The 22,325-nt window shown below is 46.4% G+C and overlaps 1 long non-coding RNA gene and 1 pseudogene across 1 annotated transcript in view; one reads left to right on the top strand and one right to left on the bottom strand.

Annotated features, from left to right (window-relative positions):
- The window catches only part of LOC139233051 (zinc finger protein 271-like), a 55,457-nt pseudogene extending 51,567 nt beyond the window's left edge, over nucleotides 1-3,890 (bottom strand).
- LOC139232625 (uncharacterized) overlaps nucleotides 1-22,325 on the top strand; it is a 973,018-nt gene that overhangs the window by 185,946 nt on the left and 764,747 nt on the right. The window lies entirely within an intron of this gene.

Below are 22,325 nucleotides of genomic sequence, written 5' to 3'. Positions count from 1 at the left end.
TGTTCTGGCAATAGGTGGGAGGTGGTGTTCCCCAGGGATCAGTGCTAGGACCATTGTTCTGGCAATAGGTGGGCAGTGGTGTCCCACAGGGATTGGTGCTGGGACCACTGTTCTGGCAATAGGTGGGAGGTGGTGTTCCCCAGGGATCGGTGCTGGGACCACTGTTCTGGCAATAGGTGGGAGGTGGTGTTCCCCAGGGATCGGTGCTGGGACACTGTTCTGGCAATAGTTGGGAGAGGGTGTTCCCCAGGGATCAGTGCTGAGACCACTATTGACCATTTACATAAAGGATTTGGACTCGGGAATCAGAAGTACAATTTCCACATTTTTAGATGACACAAATTGGGAGGTAGAGTTAATACTGAGGAAGACTGTGACAAAATGCAAGACATTAATAAGTTTGCAGAATGCGTGTGTGATTGGGAAATTAATTTCAGTATAGATCAGTGAGAGGTGGTGCGTTTTGGTAGGAAGAATAAGGAGGCCACATTCTATTTGGAAAATAAGAGTCTAAATGGGGCAGAGGAGCAAAGGGATCGAGGGGTACTGATACACAAATCACTAAAAGTAGCGACACGGGTTAATACGGCCATTTAAAAAAGCAAACAAAGCACTGGGGATAATTTCTAAAGGAGCCTTCTGTTCCATGCCCAGGAGCTCTGAACCATGGGAGAGAGCGGCTGGGACACATTTCTTACACGCCTCAAGATTAACCCGCACAGTGACTGTGCTGTCAGTGCAGAGAGACGAGAGAGACCAAAGTGCTGTTTGGCCCTGAAGGACTGTGTCCAGGCTGAAGTTCTGTTCCCGCCGTATGATCCTCCCCCTAGATTGTCCTCTCTGAGCTCCAACCGGGTGATGCTAAACACTCAGCTGGGAAAGACAAAAATCCACAGCAATGTGTTGAAAGCAAAGCTGATTTATTTCCCATTCATCCAGAATATTAAACTCCAGCCCAGTTGCAGGAGTTAACATCAGCAGAAACAAACCCCAACTATCAGAATGAACATGGTTCAGTCCTGGATGTGATTAACAGCAGCAATACCAGCAGAATCTAAGCCCTGCAGTCACTTGTGAACTCGCTGGTGCATCAGCAGGTTGCATGACAGAGTGAATCCCTTCCCACACTCAGAGCAGGTGAACGGCCTCTCTCCAGTGTGAACGCGCTGGTGTATAGTAAGTCCAGATGATCGCGTGAACCCAGTCCTGTGAGAGCACCTGAACGGTCTCTCCCCAGTGTGAATACGTTGATGGCACATCAGTTCCCCGTGACTTTTATAGCACTTCCTGCAGTCCGAGCATTTAAAAGGTCTTTCGTCAGTGTGAACTCGCTGGTGTGTCAGCAGGCTGGATGACTGAGTGAACCCCTTCCCACACTCGGAGCAGATAAACAGCCTCTCCCCAGTGTGAACTCGCTGGTGATTCAGCAGGTTAGATGACGAAGTGAATCCCTTCCCACACTCTGAACAGGTAAACAGCCTCTCCCCAGTTTGAACTCGCTGGTGTATCAGAAGGTGGGATGACTGAATGAATCCCTTCCCACACTCTGAACAGGTAAACGGCCTCTCCCCAGTGTGACTGCGCTTGTGTCTCGATAGGCCAGAGATTCGGCTGAAGCCTCGTCCACACACACAACACGTGTACACTTTCTCCCCACTGTCAACGGTGCTTTTTGCTTCCATATTGAGAGGCCGATGATATACCGGTCCCAATGAATCGAGCGACGCCGTCAGATCTTGATGCGGCATGCAATCTGAGGATTGCCCGTCTGCAAATCCTCCCCTTCGAATACCCTGTAAAATTAATTTACAACAGGAAAAAGGGAGTGTGAGAGAGAACCCACAAAGAGGCTGGTTAGTAATAGACAAGACAAATTTGTGAAACATGACTCTGCCTGACTGAATTCTGCTTTTCCAAATGTCCTGCTACTGCTTCTTTAATAAGAGGCAGGTTAGTAATTTGAACTGAATGAATCTGCTAAATTGAGGGGCTGGCATTACAACAAAGTGACCATGACAGCAACCGGATTGTCGTAAAAACCCAACTAGTTCACTAATGTCTGACTCTGGCTGGGTTCAGTTCCACACTCACTGGTTCCCCTCCCTCTCCTCCCCTGAAGGTGCTGACTCTGGCTGGGTTCAGTTCTACACTCACTGGTTCCCCTCCCTCTCCTCCCCTGAAGGTGCTGACTCTGGCTGGGTTCAGTTCTACACTCACTGGTTCCCCCCTCCCTCTCCTCCCCTGAAGGTGCTGACTCTGGCTGGGTTCAGTTCTACACTCACTGGTTCTCCTCCCTCTCCTCCCCTGAAGGTGCTGACTCTGGCTGGGTTCAGTTCGACACTCACCAGTTTCTCTCCAATACGTGACCCATGTGCCCAATGTCCATGTGTAAACCTCAACAGTGAGTGTCGACAGACTATTCTCACCTGAGGCTTCACACGTGCATTTTCCAGCAGGGTCACTGGACCCTCCTCGCAATGGCTCAATAGCTACAGGCTACCCAGTGTGACTGAGTCATAGGAACAGGAGGGGCCCAGGTTTAATCCCCTCTGCGTATCCTCCGCTTCTAAACCCCTGTAAAAGCTGTTTACAAAAGTCATCACTGTAAGTAGTGTGAAAGTACAGGCCATAAGGTCACCGGACTGGGCAGCCAAAGCAGAGCCAGTTTCCCCCAACACAAAGACCAAGTATGCACTGTCAATTTCAGCAGGAAAGAAGCTAATTACCTTAGACTTACTGACCTGATCACTCAGACTTACTGGCATCAACTCGACGTGTTAGGACAGGAATATTGCATGAAAAGGAGGGTATAAAGATAGACAGGTTCGGACAGTCCAAAGTGAGGATCTAGGAGTAACACTCGGCAGAAGCAGGCAACAGGGAAGAAGCCCTTGATGGTACAGTGTTCGGATGGACTGATCAGCCAGGGCCCTACTGGATAACTATAAAAGTATAAGTGGTGAGTCTTGTTCTCCAAAGCTGTAACTGCCCATCCCACACATTCTCCCTCCTCCCTGTGCAGAAATCCAAACCTATTGCACCATCTCCAACTATTTTTTCTCGCTTCCCTAAAAACACTGACTCTGTCTGGGTTAAGTTCTACATTCACTGGTTCCCCTCCCTCTCCTTCCCTGAAGGTGCTGACTCTGCTCTCGTCACCTCTTTATACACTCTGATCCTATATATCTGTAATATCTCCCTGTTTTGGTGATGGGCTCTCCCTGACCACTCACCATTTCACCTTCTGAGACAGATGCTCCCAGACTGTCACCATTTCAGGGAACCATACAGCACAGAAGACCAATCGGTCCATCAATCCTGTCTGACTCACTGAAAGAGCCACTCCCTGCACCTACCCCAAAGCACTAGAACATTTTTCCCTTTGAAGCATTCATCGTTTTGAAAGTTATTATTGATGAACTTTTCAAAGTGTGGAGCCCAGAATGGAGCCCAACCCTCAATATCTGAGGTGTAACTAGTGACTGATAAAGGTTGACCATAATGAGCTTGTTGTTGTATCTATACTGCTATTAATACTGTAACAGATTGATCAGCTGACCCTGCCCCTCACAGATTTGTGGTCACCTTTAAATTGGACCATTTGGTTTAGAAAGCCTCCCATTTTTCTTCCTTCCAGAATACATTGAGTGTGGGTGTCCCTGGGAGCCTGAGGCCCTGTCCCCGCGGGCGGGACAAACCCGGGCTCAGCCTCTGGCCTGTTATTGGGCCCTGGGCCCTGGGCCCTACACCAGGGGTTTATGAAGCTCACCAGCCCCACTCCCGGCTCCAATTCCTGCCCCGCGCCGACAACCCACCGTCTCGTGTCCCACATCATCCGGGCTCCACCCTCGCCGCCGCCCGCGCATGCTCAGTGCGGGAGATCCGGACTCAGCCCCGCCCCTCGCACACTCCGATTGGTTGGAGGAACAACCGCCCACTCTGTCCTCCAGTCCTGCCCCTGATCTTCTTATTGGCCCGGAGCCGCTGTCAATTACTTGGGCAGTATGAGCTGAGCATGCGCGGTGGGGCTGTTGTGTCTGAGGCAGCAACTGAGAGATGGGCGGAGGGAGCGTGTTAATAAACCCCGGGGGGAGGCGGGCTTCACACACACCGAGTGTGGGCCCAGGCCCCGCCCGCGACACAACACTCCACATTATCCGCTTCACACACACCCGCTGTGGGCCTCAGGCCCCGAACAACAACCTGCGGCTCCGGCCTTTCCCCGGGCGGGGGCCAGCTGCGGGGCTTTCTCCCGGTGACAGGCCCCCGGCAACGGCCGCTCTGTCCCGGGGTGGACGCTGGGTGCGGGGCGGGGGGAGCTCTGTGTGTTGCAGCAGTTTGAGCGGCAGTGGGGATGGAGGAGAAGCTGCTGGGTTCCCCCCCAGTACTTCTGGGCCCAGTGGGCCAACAATTGCCCATGTGGGGCTGTCCGGGGAGGTGGGCTCTGGGCCCAGTGAGACCAACAATTGCCCATGTGGGGCTGCCCGGGGAGGTGGGCGCTGGGCCCAGTGGGACCAACAATTGCCCATGTGGGGCTGTCCGGGGAGGTGGGCTCTGGGCCCAGTGAGACCAACAATTGCCCATGTGGGGCTGTCCGGGGAGGTGAGCTCTGGGCCCAGTGAGACCAACAATTGCCCATGTGTGGGGCTGTCCGGGGAGGTGGGCTCTGGGCCCAGTGAGACCAACAATTGCCCATGTGGGGCTGTCCGGGGAGGTGGGCTCTGGGCCCAGTGAGACCAACAATTGCCCATGTGGGGCTGTCCGAGGAGGTGGGCTCTGGGTCCAGTGGGACCAACAATTGCCCATGTGGGGCTGTCCGGAGAGGTGAGCTCTGGGCCCAGTGGGACCAACAATTGCCCATGTGGGGCTGTCCGGGGAGGTGGGCTCTGGGCCCAGTGGGACCAACAATTGCCCATGTGGGGCTGTCTGGGGTCGTGGGCTCTGGGCCCAGTGGGACCAAGTATTGCCCATGTGGGGCTGTCGTGGGCTCTGGGGGAGATTAGATTGTTAAACAGACACTGCACAATATAAAAGAGTTTTAGGATTCAGTATTTCTACAGAGGCTCCTCTTACATACACAGATTTGTTTTAATTCATTCTTCGGATGTGGCCATTACTGGCAATCTCTAATTTCCCATTGAACTGCTGCAGTCCGCATTTGCTCCCACAGTTAGGTCGGGAGTACCTGGAATGGCGATATATGTCTGATTCAGGATGGTGTGTGACTTAGAGGGGAACTTGGAGATATTAGAATCATAGAATGGTTACAGCGCGGAAGGAGATCATGCGGCCCGTCGAGCCTGTGCTGACACCCTCTGCAAGAGCACCTCAGCCAGTCCCACTCATCTGTCCTGTCCCCGTAGCCCTGCAAATAGTTTTCTTTTAGGTACTTATCCAACTCCCTTTTGAAAGCCACAGTTGAGTCTGCCTCTACCACCCTTTCAGGCCGTTCATTCCAGATCCTAACCATTCACTGTGTAAAAATGTTTTTTCTTATGTCACCTTTGGTTCTTTTGCCAATCACCTTGAATCTATGTCCTCCGGTTCTCGACCCTTCCGCCAATGGTGGTCACTTTTTTATAGTGCGGCCCCATAAATGACCAGATTCACGAAGCTCAATTTCACAACCTGCCTTTTGTTTTTTTCTTTCTCATGCTCCCTTTTTCCTGTTTCATGTTAATTTCACAGGGCATTAGAAGGAGAGGATTTGCAGCCGCAAAGCTCAAACCAAACATCGCATCAAGATCTGACCGTCACTCGTGTCATCATGACCTAACTATCACTCACCTTTGAACATGGAATCAAAAAGCAGCGTTGACAGCGGGGAGAAACCGTGTACATGTTGTGTGGATGTAGCTTCAGTCGATCCTCTGGCCTGGCGAAACACAAATGCAGTCACCGGGGAGAATCTGTGTAAATGTGGGGTCTGTGGGAAGCGATTCAATTACCCATCTGAGCTGGAAAATCATCGGCGAGTTCACACTGGGGAGAGACCTTTTAAATGTTCGGACTGTGGGAAGTGTCATAAAAGTTCCAGGGAACTGAGCTGTCATCAATGTGTTCACACTGACGAAAGTCCGTTCAGGTGCTCTCACTTCGGGACTGGGTTCAGGCGATCATCTGGACTCACTGTACACCAGCGCAGACACTGGGGAGAGGCCGTTCACCTGTTCCAAGTGTGGTCATCCCACCTGCTGACACACCAGCGAGTTGACAAGTGACTGCAGGGGTTGGAGTCTGCTATTATTGTTTCTACTGATGTTAATAACTCCTGTAACTGAGCTGGAGTTTAATCATAGAATCCTTACAGCACACTAGGAGGCCATTTGGCCCATCGAGCCAGTACCTGTGCAGGAGCACTTCAGCTCGTCCCACTCCCTCGCCCTTTCCCCATGGCCCTGCACATATATTTCTTTCAGGTACTTATCCAATTCCCTTTTGAAAGCCACGATTGAATCTGCATCCACCTCCCTTTCAGGCCAGATCCTAACCATTTGCTGCATTAAAAAGTTTTTCCTCATGTCACCTTTAGTTCCTCTGCCCAATCATCTTAAATCTGTGTCCTCTGGTTCTCAATTCTTTGGCCAATGGGAACAGTTTCTCTCTCCACTCTGTCCAGACCCCTCATGGTTTTGAATACCTCCATCAAATCTCCTCTCAACCTTCTCTGCTCCAAGGAGAACAACCCCAGCTTCACCAGTCTATCCACGGAACTGAAGTCACTCTTCCCTGGAACCATTCTTGTAAATCTTTTCTGCACCCTCTCCAAAGCTTTCACATCCTTCCTAAAGTGCGGTGCCCAGAATTGGACATAATATTCCAGTTGTGGCTGAACCAGTGGTTTATAAAAATTCATCATAACTTCCTTGCTTTTATACTTTTTGCCTCAATTTATAAAGCCCAGGATCCCCTATGCTTTGTAAACTGCTTTCTCATCTTGCCCTGTCACCTTCAATATTTTGTGTACATATACCAGCAGATCTCCCTGTTCCTGCACCCCACCCCCCCTCTCAAAATATACCTTTTCATTTATATTACCTCTCCTCATTCTTCCTCCCAAAATGTATCATTTTGCACTTTTCTGTGTTAAATTTCATCTGCTACGTGTCCACCCATTCCACCAGCCTGTCTATGACCTCTTGAAGTCTATCACTATCCTCCTCACTGTTCACTATACTTCCAAGTTTTGAGTCATCCGCAAATTTTGAAATACTGCTCTCTACACCCAAGTCCAAATCATTAATATATATCAGGAAAAGCAGTGGTCCTAGTACCGACCCATGGGATACACCACTGTATACTATCCTCCAGTCCGAAAAACAACTGTTCACCACTACTCTCTATTTCCTGTCTCTTAACCAATTTCGTATCTGTGCTGCCACTGTGCCTTTTATTCCATGGGCTTCAACTTTGCTGGCAAGCCTATAATGTGGAACTTTAACAAACACCTTTTGGAAGTCCATGTACAGATCATCAATCACTTTGCCCTGATCAGCCGTCTCCGTTACCTCATCAAAAATCTCAATCAAGTTATTTGAACACGATTTGCCTTTAACAAATCCGTGTTGGCTTTCCTTAATTAATCCACATTTATCCAAACCAACTCTTTAATAGGCATTCCATTGTTCAATTAGTTTTGCCTGCCAATCTTTGATTCTAATTTACCTGGGCCAGATCCATTCTCATCCCACTGAAATTAGCTTTCCTCCAGTTAAGTATTTTGACCATAGATTGCTCTTTGTTCTTTTTCATAGCTAACCTAAACATTAGGATACTATGATCTCTATTCCCTAAATGTTCCCCTAGTGAAACATGCTCCACCTGACCCTCCTCATTCTCCAGGACCAGATCCAGCAATGCCTCCTTCCTCATTGGGCCGGAAACATACTGATCAAGAAAGTTCACCTGAACACACTTTTGAAATTCTTCCCCCTTTACATTATTACTATCCCAGTCTATATTAGGATAATTTAAGTCCCTGTTATCACTACTCTATAGTTCTTGCACCTCTCTGTAATTTCCCTGCAAATTTGCTCCTCTCTATCCTTTCCACTGCCATCAGAGGAAATTCACAGACTGTCTACAAGATATCCATGCTGATACACAGGAAGCTTTGGCCTGGATATCCAACTTAGATATTGACATTTGATTTGCTTTGCTACTACGATACGAAAGAAGAAGATGATGAGTAGGTGATCAGGATATCCTGGATAGAAGTCAAATAGATCAGCTTTGCTTTTAATACAGTGCTGTGGATTTTTGTCTTTCCCACCTGAGTGTTTAGCATCACCTGGCTGGAGCTCAGCGAGGACAATCTGGGGGGAGGATCGTATGGCGGGAACAGACCTTCAGCCAGGACACAGTCCTTCAGGGTCACACTGAGAGGGCCAAACGGCACTTTGGTCTTTCTCATCTCTCTGCACTGACAGCAAAGTCGCCGTGCGGGTTAATCTTGAGGTGTGTAAGAAATGTGTCCCAGCCGCTCTCTCCCATGATTCAGAGTTCCTGGGCACGGAACAGAAGGCTCCTTTACAACAGTGTTGAGAGTGGAGAAAAACAACGGTGAATGCTGGGAATGTGCTGTCCAATCAGAGATTGGTGTAAATCTGCGATCTGATCCTGACTGAAAGTGGAACGGCAGGTTTATGTTTCCAGTATAAAAATGACTGTGGTAATTATTCTATGAAGATTTAAAGTATTTGTGTGACAATCCTGAATCTACCATTTTAAGGCAGGCTTTAACACATTTAAATTAATCCGTTTAAAATAAATTGGTTAAAGTCTGCATTAAAATAGCAGACGGAGAAGTTCACAGGAGCCTGATAACTGCTGGTACAATTATACAACAGTCAAGTGATCTCCAGATAAAGAAGGACCTGCAGCGTGTTTCCAGGAATTCCCTCTTTTATTGATGTGTGTGTGTTAGACACAAGGATAACTAAAACTACACGACCCGGAACATCCACGGGGGTGCGATCCTGACAGTTACTCTGGGATCACTCCCGCTGTGGAACTCCACCACTGACCCCGCTGAAGGTTGTAGGCTCAGGGAGTGGGGCCTCCAGGAGTTAGCCCCTTGCCCGTATCGTCAACAGCTCAATAGAGTCAGGGATTGTTGCCTCAGATTGGAAGGTAGCTCACGTAGTTCCCATTTTCAAAAATGGGGACAAATCAGAGCCAGATAAATAACAAAATAGTAAACTATTTTACAGGCACATCAATAAAATAAGGAAAGCTGGGATGGGAATAGGGATAGACAGGGTAATACATAGGTAACGGTGGAGAGATGGCAGAAATACTAAATCATTATTTTGCTTCAGTATTTACCAGGGAGATAGAACAGGTGGACATGATATTGGATGATGAGATTAGAAATTAGATAAGTGCATTTAAATTAAAAAAAGGGGATATATTAAGTAAACTAATCAAGCTCAAAGAGGACAAAACCCCTGGTCCGGATGGATTGCACCCAGGCATTTACAAATAATCTAGTGAACAGATAGAAAAGGTTTTACTGTACATGTTTAGTAATTCGTTAGAAAAAGGTGTAGTGCCAGAGGACTGGCGGATAGCTAAGGTAATAGCTATATTTAAGAAAGGGGACAGAACATGTACAGATAATTATAGACCAGCAGCTTAACATCGGTGGTAGTAAAAATAATATAATCCCTGCTAAAGGAAAAAATAGAAGAACATCAGTCATTGAAAGTTGGCATGCAGGTACAGCAGGCAGTGAAGAACGCAAATGGTATGTTGACCTTCATAGCTAGGGGATTTGAGTATAGGAGCAGGGATGTCTTACTGTAGTTGTACAGGGCCTTGGTGAGGCCTCACCTGGAATATTGTGTTCAGTTTTGGTCTCCCAACCTGAGGAAGTACGTTCTTGCTATAGAGGGAGTGCAGCTAAGGTTCACCAGACTAATTCCCGGGATGGCAGGACTGACATACAAGGAGAGACTGGATTGTTTGGGCCTGTATTCACTGGAGTTTAGAAGGATGAGAGGGGATCTCATAGAAACATAAAAAATTCTGATGGGACTGGACAGGTTAGATGCAGGAAGAATGTTCCCAATGTTGGGGAAGTCCAGAACCAGGGGACACAGTCTAAGGATAAGGGGTAAGCCATTTAGGACAGAGATGAGGAGAAACTTCTTCACTCAGAGAGTTGTTAACCTGTGGAATTCCCTACCGCAGAGAGTTGTTGATGCCAGTTTATGGGACATATTCAAGAGGGAGTTAGATATGGCCCTTACGGCTAAAGGGATCAAGGGGTATGGAGAGAAAGCAGGAAAGGGGTACTGAGGTGAATGATCAGCCATGATCTGATTGAATGGTGGTGCAGGCTTGAAGGGCCGAATGGCCTACTCCTGCACCTATTTTTCTATGTCTATGTTTCTAAAAATATAATAATGAATAGTCAGCATGGATTTCAAAAGGGAAATCTTGCTTGACCAACATTGAATTTTTTGAAGAGGTAAGAGAGTAGACAATGGTAATGTAGTTGATGTAATTTATCTGGATTTTGTACACCATAATAGACTGATGAACAAGGTCAGAGAATGCAGAGTCAGGGAACAAGCAGCAGAATGGATAGCTATCTGGCTTCAAGACAGAAAGCAGAGAGTAGGGGTAAAGGGTAGCTATTCACAGTGGCAGAATGGGGTAGTGGTGTCCCACAAGGATCATTGCTGGGACCACTTTTTACGATTCTCACAATTTACAATAACAATTTATATTTGAAACCAAAAACACAATTTCCAAATCTGCGGATAACACCAAATTGGGGGAGATAGGAGGACTGCAACAAATTACAGGACATTACTAAACTTGCAGAATGGGCATATATTTGGCAAATGAAGTTTAGCACGGATAAATGTGAGGTACAGGTACAATGTCCTGAATCCGGAATTCTGAAAACGGGAATTGTCAAAAAAACGGCCATTTTGAGGCGGCCAAGATGGCGACATCGGGCGGCAAGGGCGAGGAAACCGGTAAAGCATAGTGCCAGGGGGCCGCAGGTGGCATGAATGGGCGGCCATCGAGGAGCAACAACAGCGAGGTCCGAAATCTGGCAAAACACAAAAACCGGCACGGATTCAGTCCCGAGGTGGCCGGACTTCAGACATTGTACCTGTATTATATTTTGGTCGGAAGAATAGGGAAGTCATTTATTTCTTGAAGGGTGTGAGAAGGGCGGGGTAGGAGAACAAAGGGATCTCGGAGAACAAGTACACAAATTACTAAAAGTTGCAACACAGGTTAGCAAGGCCATAGAAATGCAAACAAAGCACACAGGTTTATTACTGGAGGTATAGAATTGAAAAATAGGGAAATTATGTTAAACCTGTATCGAACCTTGGTTAAATCACACACAGTGCTGCGTACAGTTCTGGCCGCCATATTATAGAAAGGATATAGAGGCACTGGAGAGGGTGCAGAGAAAATTTAAAAGGATGATGCCAGAAATGCGAGGGTATACACATCAGGAAAGGATGGACAGGCTGGGTCTTTTTCTCTCGGAAAAAAAGAAGGCTGAGGGGTGACTTAATAAAGGTCTTTAAAGTTATGAACATTTTTCATAGGGTGGATATGTAAATGTAGATTCTTTTCTCTCAATCTGGTTCAGTAAAATTACTGAGTCGAATACCTATTGTGCTTTCAACAAAGCAGTCTTTATTTTACCGGCCGGCAAGACTTATCAGACAGAAGATATACTCTCTCGATAGAGCGTACACACTCCCTACGGATAAGTGACGTTACATTGTCAAGGCACGATGGTTATACATTTTCGGCAAAAGATAACAAGATAGGGCCAGAGTGAATCCCAGCTCAGCCCATCTCTTTTGATCCCTCCTTCCCTTTGTCCACTCATAAGCCGACCCAAGCATGGTCCGATTTTAAACAAAGACCTTCTGTCAATGTTTCAGGTTAATAACATGATTTAATAAGACCTTGAGGTTTTTCTGCAAGGTGTGGGTTTTGTTTCAATATGTGTTAGTGTTGTAACATTTTGCAGTCTCGAGTCTGAGATGTCATGGCTATTCCTCCATGAATTCTTTGTTAGCTTATACTGTCCCTATACAATTCCCACGTTCTCAACTTCAATGTCTCTATACATTTTTAAACATTCACATTCCCCCCTTTTATCATTCCATGATAACACTTAGGATCATTCTAGGAGTATCGCATTCATCCGTTCACACTCTATTTCCTGAATCATATTGTTGTTAGTGTCGAGTAGTTCTTTCGTTCGTTGGATCATAACTCGGGAGCCCTTGACCACAAGAGGGTTTGCTAACCTTGCCATCATTACTTTACAACAAAGGTTAAGGCAACCAACAATTAGATAGGATCTCCAAGATCCATTTGATAGCCAATCAAACCAGCTAGATCCTTCTGCTGGTGTGGATAACTTCTTCACCTCCCTTCTTATATGGTCAGCGAGATTGGTTATGTTTTCTGAACTATCAGGAATGTAAGTGCAACATTCAGATCCTATCAGGGCACACGTTCCCGTTTCTCAGCTAACAGGTAATTGAGGGCCATTCTGTTTTGTAATGCTACAGTCTTTATTGCTACCATTTCAGCTGTGATGCCCTCCAGAGCTTCAGCAGTATTGTATTGGCCCCCCTCCTCTCGTGATAGTTTGGCTCTGAATCCATCTGACAGTCTCAGTTAGGGTTAGTGGAACGGGGCGCAAAGTAATTCCCCCTTTGGAATGTATAGGGAATGTGAACACACCCAACATCTAGAAAAGTTCCCATTTTGCGCATAAACATAAGACATGTACAAAAAGGTGTTTACATGGAGCTCTCGTCTCTGTCTCCCCTCCCATGCGCCGAAACTGTCATATATCAACACTATTATACAGACTGTGGCATACAGACACAGTTTCATCTTATGGCTCAGGATTCAGATAAATAGTCCAATTATTTTGCTGATTAAAAGAGTTCAGTTTTCCCGTCTCTCTTCTCAGGTGACCGTCGGTGTAGCTGGCTGTCTATCATTACGGGTAAAAGTTCAAACTGGTCCACGTTCCAATTAGGATGCCAACAGCCTTGTTCAGCTATGGAGAAGAGGAAGTCTGGAACAGAAACAGGAGTTAGAATAACCAGTAAAATAGGTTTGTTAGAGGGTGGTGAGCTTGCAGTGGTGCAGGTGAACCCAGGCACTTTTCCCCTCAACCTTGGCTGCAGTGGGGGTAGTGAGTAACACCTGAAAAGGCCCCTCCCATTGTGGCTCTAATCCCTTCCGAATCCATACTTCCATGGTGCCACGAGGGACAATTCGGGTAAAACTGGGAGGTCGAGGTGAGCATCTTGAACCTGGTTGTGAGCTAGTCGCAGAGCCTGAGTCAGAGAAAGAACATAGGTGGTCATCAGTCGAGCTGAGATACCATATCTAGGAACAATTTCCCTCATTAACACCTTCACAACAGTTTGAGCCTTATTGTCCAGGGTAGGGTAGGCTTCAATCCATCTGCTAAACACATCTACTATTACTAACATATTTGTAACACTGAACTTTTTGCAACTCAATGTAGTCCAACTGAAATGTCTCAAAGGGACCTTCGGGTAGGGGCGTTTTACCCCAATCACAGGGGACTCCCTTCCCTGGATTATGTTGCTGGCAAACCAGGCAACGACTACTGATGTTCTGGGTGAGCGCCTGGAGTCTAGGGTGCCACCAAGTAGCCAAAAGTGTGTCATTCGTGGTCCTTGCTCCACAATGAGTAGCAAAATGCATATATTCAATAACCCATAGAGCCAACTCGTCAGACATGCAAGTCTGTTCCGCGGGAGTGGTCCAGAGTTTAGAAACATTGTCATAAGTACATCCATAATATTTCCACAACAGTTTATTTTTTTCAGGAGAGTCCTCCTGTGCTTTAATAACATCTTGGATGGTTGGCATTGGTTTTTCCGAGGCTAACTTATCCTTCGCAGGATTTTTAGTCTGACTCATCATTTTGGGCACTACCATCTGTTGGTCACGAGAGGCCTGTTTAGCCTCTTTGTCAGCACAGTGGTTCCCTATATCAACCGGGGATTTTCCGGTGGTGTGGGTAGTACATTTAACAACGGCAATGTGCTTGGGGAGCATGAGGGCTTGCAACAAATCAGATACTAGTTGCTTATGGGATATCTCATTCCCCTGTGAGGTAAGGAATCCCCTATTTTTCCATAATTGTCCGAAATCATGGGCCACCCCAAAGGCATACCTAGAGTCGGTATAGATATTGACTTTGAGATCTTTGGCTCGGGTGAGGGCAAATAGTTCAGCTTGTTGGGCAGAATAGGCGGTTTCAAAAGCGGCAGATTCCAAGACCTGATTCTCCTGGTTTACTATGGCGTATCCTGAGATTCGTGTATCTTCTGGATTAATTCCGTCAACATACATAATACAGTCTGGATCTTCAATTGGTACATCAACAAAATCTTCCCTGACTGATGTGGCCTCTTAAATTAAAGATAAACAATCATGACTGGGTTCTTCCTCATCTTGGGGTGGCTCAGTAAGAAAACAGGCCGGATTAATTGCAGTACAGTGCTGAAAGGTCAGTTTAGGATTGCCTGTGATTTCAGTGGGTTCTGTCGGATAGAGGGCCAGTCCACATTGCCCTGCACTGGGATCTCAATCGGATCAATGGGAGTATAACCCACTTGGGAGTGGTCCTCTGCCCACACATGAGGATCCACATAGTCAGGTATTTGCACATCCCGGCTGGTAGGGTAGCCTCGTCTATAGCCTGGCGCACCATAACTTCCAAATCTTTAGCGTGGTGGGGCTCTTTTTTCAACCACGCTGCCCCTCGCTGCAGCAGGAACGCCATCTTGCCTCTGTCCTCGAGGTCGACTGCCTTGTTCCTTCTCTCCCGCGATTCTGCCACAACCGCTGGAAGGGTACCTATGAAATTGATCTTCATCCCCAGGAGTCCTGCCACTGGAGCTGGGAAGGTATTTTTAGATCGTTCCAGTCGGATCATTGCCACGCAGTCGTGATGGATGGTCTGTGCCTCAGGTGCTGCACTGGTCTGTTCTCTGGTGCCTGGCCCAAGCAAAGGTGAGGTTTTGCTCTGCCTCTGAGCATGGGGGACATCGATTGCTGGAGTGAAGAGGTCTTCCCATTTCCACTGGGATCGTATGCTAGGGTCACGTGATAGGGTGCCTGCGGCAGGTCCAGAGACCACCACTGAGGGGTTCTAGTGGTATACTGCCGCTTAAGGGTTTCCTGTTTTACAATAATTCCATCATCTCCACACTCCAAATGCAACTGGAATTTGCAGAGGTCTCTAGCCATCAAGTTACAGTCCAGATTGGTTGTGATAACAAATCGATGTTCCACCGATTCTTCCTGGTAACCCATTTTAACCGGTTCTGACACCGGGAATGTAGAGACTTGTCTCAGGAATCCTGACAGTCCCTGTGAAGGTGGGGAGTTTAAGCTTTGATTGTACAGAAGACATGAAGGCTCCCGTATCTATCAAGAAGGGTTGCCACTCATTCCGAATTTTTAACAATATCATCGGTTCGTCATCCGGGGAGGGTCCCTGCGTAGTTAATATGAATCGGGGGACGGTTGGCCAAAGGGGTTGTTCTGGGAGAAGTTAGTGTAAGATCCCCGTCCTCTCCCCCCTTCTCTTCCTTTTTCGTGCTGACGGGAGGGACAATTTCTATTCCAATGTCTTTCTTGCCCACAAATAAAGCATCCATCTCGTCTTTCCCAGCCCCGACCTCTTCCCATACCAGGCCGGAGACAGTAGGGAGGTTTATTAGCAGGGCTCGGGCCGTTTGGTTGTTTAGTATAACCGTATCCTTGCTTATCCATCCAATCCTGTATGCAACACTGCGGTTCTATTGGTCCTTCCTCCCGAGATGGCTCTTCCTTTCTAGTCACGTATTCAGTCTTGACCCGGGTTGGGGGCGCACCTCCCCCCTCCCCCATCCCCTTTCTTTTCCTGCCAATAATACCTAACCGCCCTTTCCATCTGGGCTTTACTGTTATCTGCCCAATTCATATTATTTGTCCGGATAGCGTGAGCAATCGAATAGGGCAGGCACTGAAGTAGGATTGCGCAGAATTGAGGAGAATCCTCTCCTGCCCTGAAGGCATTTTCTCCTGATTGACTCCCGTATATTTCAATCGGCAGTTTCTTCACGCTTGGGTTTAGTTTCTAATACTGTGGCCATACTGATGGGCTTCTGAAGGGTCGTGGTGAGAGAATTGAAAATAGCGTTTAGGTGATCCTGGATATCGTTAGGGTGAGCAACCAACAATGCATCATGAATAGCACGTCCTAGGTGAGTTAGAAGTCGGGTGTGTTCAGTTGGGCTCAAGGTTTGCTTTCCCAAGGCCCACAGGTCCCTTGATTCTGCATTATAAACTGAAATAGTTGTTCGAAGATAATCTATAAATTTGATAGATTCTTTTTTCCGATCTGGTATGCTGGCCATAAGGGCCATAATTTTGTTCAGTTTCCAGGGCACATAGACATCTATAGTGGGGTGGTCTGCAGCTTGTTGTGCATCAGGGTTTGGCATTGGTCTGACAGGGAATTGGTGTCGGGACTTTGGGATCTTGGAAATCATTTCTAGGTCGGAGGATGTTTCGGAGCTGTCTGACTGCTTGACAGTTCTGCGTCTCGATCGGCGGGGGTGTTTGCTATGTCTTTCACAACTTGGACTGGTAGATTGACTAGAAGATTTACGGGACTGTCTGTGATATCGAGATATAGTTCTGCCCTTTCGAGTGTGAGATCTGGTCCTTTCGGCTATATTGCTTGTGAACTGGGGATCCGAATCGCTATCAGAGGATGAGGAGTCAGTTTGGGTTTGTTGCTTTGGTGGTATGGGGTTATTTTTAACTCCTCTCGCCGGAGTGTAAGGTGGAGGGTGTTGGGAAGAGGACTGGAGCAAGGGGCCAGGGGGTGCGGGAGGTGCCGTTGGGCGCTGAGTCAGTGACCACTCATCAATTTCATCATCAGCCTCGGTTAACACAAAGCCAGCCATTTGACTACGTAGTCGGTCAATACCTTTCTCAGACGTCCCAGAGGATCTCTTAGTAAGTTTCTCGTGCGCACATTCGTTTTTTTTAAAGACATCTACAGTTTTAACATGTGTTCCCTCTGTCAATGAGAATCCCAATTTAATAGCATTTATTTGCCAACTTGACAGAAGTGATGCATCTTTTAATTTTTGACAATCCCTGTGCTTTTTTGCTACCTCTACGCTTCTAGTGTCACCTAGAGGCCACTGGTCATCTCCTAATAATTTGTTCAGGGCTCCTGATAATTTTCTAACGTCCTCAGCTCTTTCATGGAATTCCTCACATAACTTTTGTAGCGGACTATCCGCATTCATTGTTTTATCCAACTGATTACCCATTTTCACGCTGCCCCTCGTATTTAAACTGACTCTAATTACCGTGTCGTTACGCGTTCGCGTCGTCGTGCGATTTGAACAAACTTAAAGTAAACACAGACTTTACTGAAACTAACACTAACTTCCGCGTCGCCCCGCGATTTGAACAAACTCAAAATAAACAGACTTTACTCAAACTAACACTGACTTCCGCGTCGCCCCGCGGTTCGCGTCGCCGCGCGATTTGAAACACTTAAAATAAACAGACTTTACTAAAACTAACACTGACTTCCGCGTCGCCCCGCAATTTGAAACACTTAAAATAAACACAGACTTCCGCGTCGCCCCGCGGTTCACGTCGTCGCATGATTTAACAAACTTAAAATAAACATAGACTTACTGAAACCAGCACTGACTTCGGCATCACCCCACGGTTCGCGTTGCTGCGCGTTCGCTTCGGCCCACGTTCACTCTGCCATGCACTCGCGCTGCCGCACGTCCCATGCCGCCACGCGTTTCACGCTGCTGCGCGTCTGCGTTGGCCCACGTTCACTCTGCCGCACACTCGCGCCGTCGCACGTCCCATGCCGCCACGCGTTCGCGCCGCCGCGCGCTTATCTAGCCCTACCTTTCGAGTTGCTGCGTGATTTAAATCCAATCAGTGCCTAGATGGGCCAAGTGACATACGAGGTCGACGTCACACCTGACTTGAACACCTATCCTCTATTTAATTCCCCATAAGCCTTACTTAATTCCCTGTGAGCCTAATTTTCTAAATTTGATTTCTTATGAGCCTTATTTAATTTCTTTTAGTCTCCAAATTTCCCTATCCTTTCGCGTCACTGCGCAGTTTAAATCCAATCAGTCAATGAAAGCCCTAATTTAATGGAGTTTTTCTGCCAACTGGACAGGAGTGATTTTTTTTAGACTGCAGTGGAATTTTTCTCATAATTTAAAATCTCAGAACATTTTTTTTTCTTTCAGCACCTATTTAGTACGTTACTTTTTTTTTTGTCTTTTCCATAACTAGAGAGAAGTCTGGCACGTAGGCTGTGGACTGCTTTTCATTATCTCAATTGTTCCAGCCTCAAGGTCGTGTTATTTAATATAATATATATTTTTTTAATCCTTTTGAATCCATCTCAGTTGTTTTGCTGTGCCTTCTCTGAATGTTTTCTTTCGACAAGTAAGTGAGCATGTTAAATCCTTTTTTTTAACCACCGGGACCATGTATTTTTTTCTTTTTTTTTTAAACTCAACAAACCTATCCTTTGTGCATTTCCTGGCTCCGTAACTTATCATCCGAATATACGTAATTCAATAAGGTTCACACTCTTAAACTTCCCACATACAGGACAACACTACGAAGGGTTAAAAAAACTTTCATTCTGTTTGAAAAAATAGGTGGAGCTAAAACAAACCACAACTCCCCGGCTTTTTTTTTTACAGTAAAAATCACAGAAGCATTTCTCATTTAAACAGACGTTCACAAGAGTCTCTTTTCTTTCCTATTAATTTTTGGATCCATGATTGATCATCTATCCCTATCTAGCTCTAACTATAACCTATCTTTCCAAGTCGCCGCTTGGTTTGCGTCATCGCGCAATTTCCCTATCTCTATCCCTATTCTAAGTTTGAAAGGTATTCACCAGATTGTCCTGGATCTCATTCAGACACGACCTGAGAACCAGCGAGTGGCTAAACTTTCCTCAGACTTTTGAAACCGGGGGAAACTGGAGCAGTATTGAAATCATACTCACTCCAGTGGCCACTTTCCCCTCGTCTCGTCCAAGGCTAGTCTGGCTCTTAATTCGCAAGTTTTCGGCAGTCGTCCGTTGAGATCCCACTTCTGACACCAAATGTAAATGTAGATTCTTTTCTCTCAATCTGGTTCAGTAAAATTACTGAGTCGAATACCTATTGTGCTTTCAACAAAGCAGTCTTTATTTTACCGGCCGACAAGACTTATCAGACAGAAGATATACTCTCTCGATAGAGCGTACACACTTCCCACGGACAAAAGTGACGTTACATTGTAAAGGGACGATGGTTATACATTTTCGGCAAAAGATAACAAGATAGGGCCAGAGTGACATCCCAGCTCAGCCCATCTCTTTTGATCCCTCCTTCCATTTGTCCAATCATAAGCCGACCCAAGCATGGTCCGATTTTAAACAAAGACCTTCTGTCAATGTTTCAGGTTAATAACATGATTTAATAAGACCTTGAGGTTTTTCTGCAAGCTGTGGGTTTTGTTTCAATATGTGTTAGTGTTGTAACATTTCGCAGTCTCGAGTCTGAGATGTCATGGCTATTCCTCCATGAATTCTTTGTTAGCTTATACTGTCCCTATACAATTCCCACGTTCTCAACTTCAATGTCTCTATACATTTTTAAACATTCACAGATAGAGAGAGAATGTTTCCACTTGTTGGGAAGAGCATAACTGGAGGCCATCAATATAAGATAGTCACCAGGAAATCCATTAGGAAATTCGGAAGAAAATCCTTTGCCCAGAGAGTGGTGAGAATGTGGAACTCACTGCCACAGGGAGTGGTTGAAACAAATAATACAGATGCATTTAAGGGGAAGCTAGACAAGTATATGGGGGAGAAGGGAATAGAGGGTTATGCTGATAGATTTAGATGAGGAAAGATGGGACTGGAGCATAAATGGCGGCATGGTCTGCTGGGGTTGAATGGCCTGTTTCTGTGCCGTATATCCGATATAATCCGATGCATTGTGATCATGAATACAGAATACTAAATTGCAAAAAGTACAAGAAAATCACTGTTTCACCTGGAAGGAGTGTTTGGGGCCCTGGATAGTGAGAAGGGAGGAGGTAAAAGGGCAGGTGTTGCATCTGCTGTGCTTGCACGGGAAGGTGCCGTGGGAAGGGGAGGGGGTGTTGGGGATGATTGTGGAATGGACCAGAGTGTTGCAGAGGGAGCGGTCCCTTCAGAATGCTGAGACGGGAGGGGAAGATGTGATTGGTGGTGGGATCACGCTGGAGGTGACAGAAATGGCAGAGGATGATCTGTTGAGTGTGGAGGCTGATGGGGTGAAAGGTGAGGACAAGTTGAATCCTGTCGTAGTTCTGAGAGGGAGGGGAAGGGGGTGAGAGCAGAGGTGTGGGAAATAGAATGGACACGGTCGAGGGAATCCTCGGTTGAGGAAAAAGGAAAACATCGGAAACACTAGTATGGAAGGTGCCGTCATCCGAAAAGATGCGACGGAGACAAGAGAAACTGGGAGAATAGAATGGAGTCCTTACAGGAAGCGGGGTGGGAGGAAGTGTGGTCCAGGTAGCTGTGGGAGTCAGTGGGCTTCTAGTGGATGTTTGTTGATAGCCTGTCCCAGAAATGGAGACAGAGAAGTCGAGGAAGGGAAGGGAAGAGTCAGAGATGGACCATGTGAAGGTGAGCATGTGCGGCACCGAGAAAGTTCCGTCGATAATGGCACATTGGTGTTGTCAGCGACAACTTAGCATGGCGGCTGGAGCACGGGGGCTTGTGGGTATTGCAGCCACCATTACTGTTCATACTTTCAACCAACCTGTGCAGCAGCTGGGGCCTGAAAATCAACTTCACTGCCCATGGACTGGGAAAGGGGGACATGAGGCAACATTTTCCCTGTTCTCCTTTCTAAACTCACCACAGGGTTTTAGAAGTGGAGCATTTATAGACAGGAAGTGCAAACCAAACATCATGTAAAGGGGTAGTTACACTGTTGGGACCCTCAAAAAGACAGAGGGAGATAGAATAGGGCAAAAATAATAGGGCATTTCAACTACCCTAGCATTAACTGGGATGGAATCAGTGTAAATGGTATAGTGGGAGCAGAATTCTTAAAATGCATTCAGGAGAACTTTTTTAGCCAGTACCGAGCAAGCCCAACAAGTGAGGGATTTAGTTTTCGGGGATGAAACTGGGCAGGTGGAGAGAGTATTGTGGTGCTAGTGATCATAATTCAGTTACATTTAGGATAGTTATGGAAAAGGACAAAGGTAGACAAGGATTAAAATTTCTCGATTGGGGGAAAGGCCAATTTTAATACACTGAGATGTGATTTAGCAAAAGTGGACTGGAAACAACTTAATATGTTCCCACAAACAAAAATGGTGGGACTCCCAAATCTCGAGTCCCCTGGATATCAAGATGCATAAAGGTTTTGATAAGGCAAAAAAGGGAAGCTTATGTCAGATACCGAGAGCTCAATACTGCAGAAACCCTCGAGGAGTATAGAAAGTGCAGGGTTGAAACTAAAAAGGAAATTAGGAAAGCATGAAAAAATATTGGCAAGTAAAATCAAGGAAAACCCAAAGATGTTTTATGAATACATTAAGAGCAAGAGAATAACTAAAGAAAGAGTAGGAGACCAAAAAGGAAGGTGGAATGTGAAGTCAGAAGACATGGGAATGGTTCTTAATGAATATATTGTGTCTGTCTTCACAAAAGAGAGGATCGATGCAGACATTGTAGTTAAGGAGGAGTGTGAAATATCAGATGAGATAAATATAATGAGAGAGATAGTATGAAGGGTAGCATCTTTTGAAAGTGGATAAATCCCCAGGCCCGGATGAAGTGTATCCCAAGCAGTTAAGAAAAGCAAGGGAGGAAATAGCAGAGGTTCTAACCATCATTTTCAATCCTCTCTAGCTACAGGTGTGGTGCCGAGGACTGCTCACGTTGTACTGTTGTTTAAAAAGGGAGAAACAGAGAGACCGAGTAATTATAGGCCAGTCAGCCTAACCTCGCTGGTGGGAAAATTGATGGAAGAATTTCTGAGGGACAGTATTAATTGTCATTTAGAAAGGCAGCGATTAATCAAGAACAGTCAGCATGGATTTGTTATGGGAAGGTCGTGTCTAACTTGATTGAATGTTTTAAGGAGGTAACAAGGAATGTCGATGCGCGCATTTGATGTAGTCTACAAGGATCTTACCATAGAATCAGAGAATGGTTA

This window comes from Pristiophorus japonicus, chromosome 20 (genome assembly GCF_044704955.1).
Source record: "Pristiophorus japonicus isolate sPriJap1 chromosome 20, sPriJap1.hap1, whole genome shotgun sequence".
Lineage (NCBI taxonomy): Eukaryota > Metazoa > Chordata > Chondrichthyes > Pristiophoridae > Pristiophorus > Pristiophorus japonicus.
The sequence above is the reverse complement of the archived record's forward strand: the minus strand, read 5'-3'. Positions and strand labels throughout refer to the sequence as shown.